The sequence below is a fragment of the Myotis lucifugus genome, unplaced genomic scaffold (assembly GCF_000147115.1).
Source record: "Myotis lucifugus unplaced genomic scaffold, Myoluc2.0 scaffold_113, whole genome shotgun sequence".
In the NCBI taxonomy this organism is placed as follows: Eukaryota; Metazoa; Chordata; class Mammalia; order Chiroptera; family Vespertilionidae; genus Myotis; species Myotis lucifugus.
In genome coordinates, this window is record NW_005871161.1 from 2,538,372 (window position 1) to 2,547,048 (window position 8,677).

Here is an 8,677-nt window from a genome sequence, read left to right on the forward strand (position 1 = left end):
GAAAAATACAGCAGAATTTGGAGAGGTCTGAAATAGCGCCACCATGCATCACGGCCTAAGAGACAAGACCGGGGCGTCCTGGTGACGAGAAACAGGCAGGGAAAGTTGAGGAGGAGGGTTCTTGGGAGAAAACAGACTTGGAGGTTTTCTGTGTGTGTGTGTTTTTTTTTCTATTTAAGGTCTCGCTCACTACGTGGTAAGACTCATTTCTGGCTCATGATCTTAGCAGGAAAACACATTCAGCCTCAACAGTAAGAATGGACCTGGCTTGGAAAGTCCTCGCAGGGCGGGTCCTTCTGTCTCTGGTGTACGCGCTGCCCCCGGGGAGACGCGGTTGAGCACTTGATTTGAATAATGACACTGTGAGGATCTCCAGGGGAAGCACCCAGGGCAACCTTGACTGGGGACCTTATGACAGCGGCAGATTTAAATCAAGAACATCTGTAAGCCCAGAAGATTCCCCCTGGACGGCCATGCGTTTGTCCAACAAATCCTGATGGCTCACCCAATGCAGGTGCTCTGTTAGCCACAGATGACACCTCGGGAACAACCCAGACACGGACGAGGCTTGCACTCCATCAGGGAAGCTTTGCAGAGAGATTCAGGCCTGGTGACAAGCGCTGGGTAGAGAAACAGTCCCAGGAGCTGCAGGGTGTAACTAGGGGGCCTGGTCACTCGGGGACCAAGTGAGGGCAGGGAGTCCAGGAAGCCCTCCAAGGAGGGGGCCCTGAGGGTGAGAGTTAAAGGATGAAAGGGGGTGCATGGTTTCCTGGGGCGGCTAGAGTGAAATGCCACACACTGGGTGGCATAAAACAACAGGAATGATTCGCTCACAGTTCTGGGACCTGCAGGATAAGGTCCTTCCTTGCCTGCTCCAGCCCTGGGTGGGTTGCCTGCCCCCTTGGGCCTCCGGGGGCTGTGGAAGCACACCCCAGTCTCTGCCTCCGTCTGCCCATGCCTTCTGCCCTGGGTGTCTGTGACCTTCATGTCGGGACACCGGTCATGGGATTAGAGGCAACCTCGATCCAGGGGGACATCATGAACCGGATTCCGTCTGCAAAGACCCTACTTCCAAATGAGGTCGAATTCACAGGCACCCCAGGTTAGGACTTAAACAAGGCTTTTTGGGGGACCCAATTCTACATACTATAGGGAGCCACACAGGTGGGTGAGCAGCCCTAAGCTGGCGAGGGAGCTGGCTGGGCAGGAGATAGTGCCTTTGGGGACACCGAGGAGCCAGTGTGATGAGAGTGGGATGAGAGGAGGGGGAGGGGGTCTTAGCCCTCCTCAGGACCTCAGGAACCCAGGAGACAGGGAGGAGCCACGGGGGAACTCACCCCTCTCTCCCCCTCTGAGGAAGGCCCGCCTTCCGGGCTCAGGCTGGAGGGCCTCCAGGAGACTGACGCTTGAGCAGGGGGCGCAGCCATGGGCATTTTCCTAGCCCGATGCGCCTCACCTGCCACCAGCCTGCCCCTCTGCAGAACCAGAAGGGAGGCAGAATTTTCTGGCAACGATGTGCTCTCTGCTCTGGAAATCCAGACGCTAAAAGAGTCCGATTTACTCCAGAGCTGCTGCCGGTGGCGGGGGGTGGGGACTGTTGGGGGGGCTCCTAACAGGTGGTGGGAAGAAAAGACAGTGTCCTCTTTCCCAAAACACACAGCACCTTGGCTACGTGTACAAAATACAGTGTGGTCCCTGAGATCGGTATATGCTGCACACACACACGCGCTTTACATATCTATGCTACATCTATGTCATACCTATATGTGCTTGAAGTCTTAAAAACATGTTATCTTAAAAACATGTTATCATTACCTATGTATAAACAAAGACCCACGCACATAGATAACAAAGACCAAACGAGTGTATTTTCTGTGCCGGCTGTCTTTGGTGGGAGGTCATTCATTCATCCACTCATTCCTTCCACAATGTGTCAGGCCCTGCTGCAGCCTAAGACAAAAACCCCTGCCCTCAGGCAGCTGACTTCCTAGTAGGACAGGGGAGCTAGGGGAGCTAACGAAGCAAGCAAACAACCGTGAGGAACTTTAAAAGGTGCCAGAGACAAGGGAGGGAAACAATGGCAGGAGAGGGGAGCGCCCCAGAGTGTGGGGGAGTCTGAATGGTGCACGTGGTGGGCAGGGGAGGCCTCGCTGAGATGGTGACGGCTGAGCAGAGACCTGGGGAAGGTGAGGGAGTGGGCAGTGAGGAGAGAGAGAGCCCAGCAGGTGCAGAGCCCTGAGGCAGAGCCTGGAGGGTTTGTGAGGTGAGGGACCGAATGGCTGATGGCGGTGCGATGAGGATGAGGGAGACAGAAAGAACACGGCCATGCCCAGGGGTGACAAGGCTGGACCACAGGGCCTCCCCGACATCACAAGGCCTGTGGCTTTCCTCTGAATCGGAGGAGAGGCCTTTGGGGGTTTTGAAGCAGATGTTATGCGCTCTGGCTTCCATTTCAAAGGGTCACCCTGGCTGCTGTTTTGAGAGCAGATGACAGAGGGACAAAGGCAGAGGCAAGGAGGCCAGGGTAGGGCTGCTGCAATAATGGCAGTAATAGATGACGGTGGCCCAGACCGTGACAGGGGCAGGGGGTGATGAGAGGAAGTGTTATTCTGGACCTATTTTGTTAACGGGTTGCCATTAACAAAGCTGGAGGAGACCACAAATTGGGAGGTTTGGGGGGAGGTCTGTGGTCATGGTTAGACACCCAACTGGAGAGGAGGTGAAGGCAGCTGCCTGTACCCCGTTCAGACGCCTGAGGAAGGGAACATTCGGGAGATGTCCACGTGAAGAAGACACGGACATCCCTAAGGCCACAGGCGCTCTCCAAGGACAGCGTGCAAATAGCAAACGGAAGAAATGTAAGCATCGATGCCTCAAGACAAACACTGTGACTCTACAAATTAGAGTCAGGGATCTCTTACCCTTTGAGACAGCATGGAGGGGCCTGGAGAGTGTTATGCCAGGCAACATAAGCCAGTCCGAGAAAGATAAGTATCACACAATCTCACTCATATGTGGAATCTAATGAACAACATAAACTGATGAACAAAATAGATCCAAAATTTTGTCCAGAACAAAACAGAACAAAATAGAGACATTGAAGCATGGAACAGACTGACAAATCTCTGAGGGAAGGTAGGGTGGAGTTGGGGGGCTGGGGGTAGGGGATGGGGAGAAATTAACTGGGGAACTTATATGCATATATGCACAACCCACGGACACAGACACTAGTGTGATGAAGGCCTGGGATGGGTAGGTGCAGGGTGGAGGGGGTCAGTGGGAAAAAGAGGAGGACATCTATAATACTTTCAACAATAAAGAAATTAAAGAATAAATAAATAAAATGAAATTTAGGGTCAGGGAGAGGAAAAACAGGCAAAGTGGCCTGAGGGGAGTGGCCAGGCCAGGGGGAGAGGAGGCAATGCAGGTGAGAGGGTCCTGAAAACCAAACGAGGGACATGTTTCAAGGGGGACCTACTAACTGGGTCAAGGGCAGTTCAAGGTCAAGTCAAAACCAACCTCCGAACAACCCCTGGAGAAGGCGCTTACAATTAGAAAACGAGGCCGGGGGTCCCCTGACACTCAGGGATGCTCTGTCTTTCCTCTTGCACCAGACACGATCATCTTGGTTATCTTAAATATGAATGTAATTTTCGTTCTTGTCTGTCCTTCCCACTGGATGTCCATTCGCTATGTTTCGGGCACCTGATGCATTGCCTTATTTAGTCTCCACAACAACTCAATGTGGGATCCTTGTTGCCATTTTACAGATTGGAAAATTGAGGCTAGGTGAGGCTAACTCTGGTGTCTGAGGTCATTCCGTTCATAACAACGCAAGAGCGGATCAGAAACCTATGCGCTGAGTGCCCCGGACACAGTGGCTCCCTTCTGCTCCCTATCCATCCATAACCGTTCGGTTCAGTAAGTTGTACGTGGTGGTCATCCTTTTTTTAATCTTGCCTCTTCTCTCGTGAGATGCCCCCCCTAGGCCTAGACTTGCTGCAGGACACGTGGCCAATCCCTGACGAATATGCCCGCCAACAACTGGCAGGTGGCTTGAGTTTCTTTTTATAAAGAAATGAAAGTAACACCACCTTACATACGAGAACTGGGGGGGCTTGGGGGAGTCACAGAAAACTCCATTCTGACCGTGCCTGAATAGTGTGGCGGAATTACAGCGTCAAAGGAGAACTAAATATCTTAGAGAGGGCATCGTGTGAAACCAGCTCCTCGTTTTCAGCTTGTAACTGAGCCCCGCACACCTGCTATGGGGAAAATGAAATCCGCCATCGCCTACGGACGGGGCCACGGGGATTTATGGGAAAAAGCCAGAGTGTATGGTTTAGGCGTCGAGGGACTAACGTTTCCCTCACAACTGCTCCATTCCACCGTTGTAGCAGGAAAGCGGCCCTGGACAATATGGAAACAAAGGGGCAAAGCTGTGTTCCCATAAAGCTTTATTTACAAAACTTGGCGGTGGGCCAGACCTGGGGTGCTGGCCATAGTTTGCTGATTCCCCGTTTGGAACAGTCCCTGCAAGATGCCCATTTAATGGGGATCAATGGTGGGACAGGCACTCCCCACATTTTCCCTCCTTCCGACAGTACGATGTAGTGTGCATAGCACAGGCCAGACAACCTCCAACCCTACAGGTGAGACATGGGGGTGTAGATGTCCGCCCCCCAGGCCTAAAGCTCAGTAGCTTTAGGCTGAGCAGAGGGGGGAGAGACCTGCCCAATTCTTGACCCCAGCCTCTCACACACACACCCCTTAATCCTGATTCTCACCAACTCACAGCTGTCAATGGGGAAACTGAGACCCAGAGGCCACAAGCCTAGACTGAGGATGTGTCCCGAGTGTTCCTATGACTAGTAATGATAGCACTGGTTAGTAACGATTAGCATCGAGCGCTTACAATGTGTTTCCACGGGTTATCCTCTCTAACCATTTCCTCCTCACAGCCCCAGGAAAAGTTATATATATTACAGGTAGGTGTCCATATGCAATATCACATGCTATACCCTAAGAACCCTGAAGCGGGGCAGTTGTCTGTACCGAGCACTGAGTACAAGTCCGGGCTGTTCGATGCTCAGCCCTGCCCTTCAACAGCGCCACGCCCTCTCTATGCCCCTTAGCAGCTGACAAGCACCACAGGGGGACAGGGCGGCAGGAGGACAGAGAAAGAGACAAAGGAAAAACAACTGTCTTGGAGACCCCGGGCTGCTGAGGGAGGGGGAGGGGGACCGAGCATGCTGGGTGACGTGGGGACCCACGGCAGGCTGTTCCGGAGCGGAAAGCGGGCTGAAGGGCAGTGGTTCTCTCAACCACCGCGGCACAGGCTCAGCGGGCTGCCCCGGCGAGCGCTGAACTTGGCTGGGCGTGCAGGGTTGTATAATAACCTCAGCGCTGCTGGGTCACTCCAGAACACCAGGGCAACCTTCGTACCAGAAAAACAAACTCACCAACGCCTGCCAGTCAGACAAGTCAACAGAGAAGTGACTGCACACCAGGGAGCCCCCGACACCCCTCCCGGGCCTGCGGGGCTCATAATGAGCACGGTGACCCACACGGAGGAGCGCTTCCGTGTCAGGCACGTGTGCTTTGAGCTGTACATGCGCCAACCACCTCAACAGTGTGGCAAGAACAGTCCTTGAGCTGTTCCTCCCTTGGGGGAGGAATCTTCCCATTTCACAGATGGGTAACCGGAGGGTGAGGAGCTCACCTTGGATCACTGTGCTCTCTAGAGCGGACCGGGGATTTGATCCCAGGCAAACAGATTCCAGGAGCTGTACTCGGGCCTCCGTGCTACAGAGGCAGTTGGGCAAGTGGGGATGGAAACGCAGATACTGGAATCCGAGCTTAGTTCCTCCACTTCTAGGTGAAGCTGGATGACCTTGGGTCAACTCTGCTGAGTGGCCCTTGTCTCACTGGTAGAGTGGGGCTTCCCCAGGTCCCAGGGAGGTGATGAGGATGGGAGATATAGGAAAAGTGGCTGCAGCAGTTCCCCCATAACTGGTGTCTGGGCTTACGGAGCCCAGGGCCTCTACCACTCAGAGAATACAGCAGGGGTCCTCCCTGAACCTCAGGCTTCTCTTCAGCTCCCACAGAGTCACTCCACTCTCTGCTTAGTAAGCTCCCACCTCCGGTTCCCAACCCTGACAAAGGCTACGGAACACCCACCGAGGATCACCCAGCCCCGGGCCTTCCTCCCTCCCCTCAGAGTCAGCCTTCAACTTTCCCTCGGCCCACTCCCCACCCCCCTACCAGTTCATGAAGCTCCTTCCACCCAGGAAGCAACAAGAGAAACGCAAAAGGTGGAAAAGTCAGCCAAGTCGATGTGGCCATTCTCCCAAAGGCTAGTGAGAAAAGAAACAGAAACGACGGGTTCACCCAAGGCAGTCTTCCACGGAGGCACCGAAATCTACTCAAAAGGAAAACCTCCCATCGGGCGGGCGGGCCCTCCTAGGAGGTAACCCATTCCACAGACACAGAGTTGCCTCAGGAAGGCGCGTTTCCTTGTCTGCGAAGTGTCTCCTCTACTCCGTGAACTTGCAGGCCTCCTTCTCCCAGGGAGAGGGATGGGGTCCATGCAGAGTGGCTGCATTCCAACCTCATTGGTTTCCTTTGTGACCCTGTGTTTTGTTATATGTGTTTTCAAATCATTATTCTGCAAATGCCTCCAAAGCCTCAGTTTGTTAAAAGAGTCCATGGCACTGTCCCTGCCGCTCCCCCCGCCTAAAAAAAAGGTTCCAGAGCTCTGGTGCTGGCTTGCCAGTCCCTAAGAGCTCAAAATTTCCTTGCCCTTCATGAAACTACTAGAGGCCCGGTGCACGTTTTCGTGCCCCAATGGGGGCCATCGGGAGCAGACTGGCTGGGGGGCCAGCTGGGGGCGGGGCCGGCCAGGGTGAGGGGCTGAGGGCGGTTTGCCAGCCGGCCCTGCGCCCATCAGGGTGGGGGGGCCTGCTGGTGGGGGGGGGGGTCGGCTGAGGGGAGGGGCCACAGGAATTCCGGTTATTCTGCTGTTCGGTCTATTTGCATATCACCCTTTTATTATATAGGATTTCCTGCAGGTCAGGTTTCTGATGGGTTGACAGATGGCACCAGGTTGCCTGTGCCTCTCAGCATCCCTGCAAAGTTCTGTTTACCTGCAGATCTGTGTATCGAGGGGAAAGGGAGAAACAAGGCAAGGAGGGCAATATTCCCATCCATACACACATACTTTTCCCATTATGACCCCTATCCTTCCAGAGGAGATAACCCTGCTCAGTTATCTCTTCTCCCGCACTATCTGCAAATTCTGGGAAGGCAGAGGCAAGGATGAGTCTTCTTATTGCAACATCCAGAACAGCGACCAGGATGAGTAAGTCTCTGATAAATGTGTGCTGGCCGCAGGAGGGAAAGGAAGTATTACTGCATATGCGTCTCTCCTCATCTCCACGTGTAAATTTCCCTACCACAAGCAAAGCCCTGGGCATTTTCTCTTGGCCTCAGATGCCTGTTTGCAGTTCTTGACCTTGTCTTCTTATTTGGGCCACATAGAGGACAAGCTGGAATCTTGTCTGCCTCCTGGGTCAGGGGCTGGCCATGCCTCCTCACCACACAGATATTTCCTGTTTGTCCTTGCGCAGGGCACGTTGCGGAGTGAGGCATCTATACCAGGAAGAGTATTGGGCCTTTCAAGGTGGGTATCGGTGGGCCACTCCACCCCAAACCCACAGAGCACACGATCTTTTCAGGGGTGCATGCAACATTCCCCAAGAGAGACCATAGGCTGAGCCAGAAAAGAAGTCTCAATGCACTTCAAAGGGCTGAAATACATAGGACATCTTCCCTGAGGACAATGGAACCAAATGAGAAGTTAGCAAGAGGAGACGCATAGAAAACCCAGTTATTTGAAGAACCCCTCTCAGTGCCTGACACAGACTAGGCCCTTGATAACTGTAGTTCCTTCTTCCAACCACTGCCCCGATGTCTTTCTCTATCACAGTTAGAATCCCGGTGCGGCTGCTAAATGTGAAGCTGACCAACACCAGTAGTGGCACCCAATGCCCGGTCTTCAGTGCACTGGGACAACTGGTCGACCTTGAAGCCCCTCTGCACCTCTCACCTTTCACCAGATCCACACTCAGACAGGAAGACTGCTGCCACACCGCCAATGGGGTCACCCCACTCTCCATTCTGAGAGCCCCAACATTCTCGAGGGGCAAGAGCTCAACTTGGGGACGGGCATGGCTCTATTCACTCAGAATATTTTCAGGCAGATAGGATCCGATTTGTTTTGTTTAAGGAGTTTCACTGACACCCCACTGCCAACGAAAAGGGGGCTCTGTAATAAATCAGATCAGTCCTGTGACAGAAAATAACCTTATCGGTGCTCTGATCACGAACTCCATTGAATAGGAGTGACCAACAGCCATCACTACCACCACCACCACCACCACCACCACCACCACCACCATCACCACCACCACCACCACCACCATCACCAACATCACCATCAACACCACCATCATCACCACCACCTCCACCAGCACCGGGAGGGCCAGCCAAGCACTGCAGGGACAGTTCACTGGAGTCAGGGTGGCCGGGAATGGCCCCTCGGGAACAAGGGTGAAGGTGTGCCCTTTGAGCTGGGCCTGGAAAGAGGTTTTGGTTTTCACCAGGAAGAGCCTCGTCA

General features: G+C 53.7%; 1 long non-coding RNA gene across 2 annotated transcripts in view; it reads right to left on the reverse strand.

Annotated features, from left to right (window-relative positions):
• The window catches only part of LOC106697901, a 265,045-nt gene that overhangs the window by 62,785 nt on the left and 193,583 nt on the right, over positions 1 to 8,677 (reverse strand). The window lies entirely within an intron of this gene.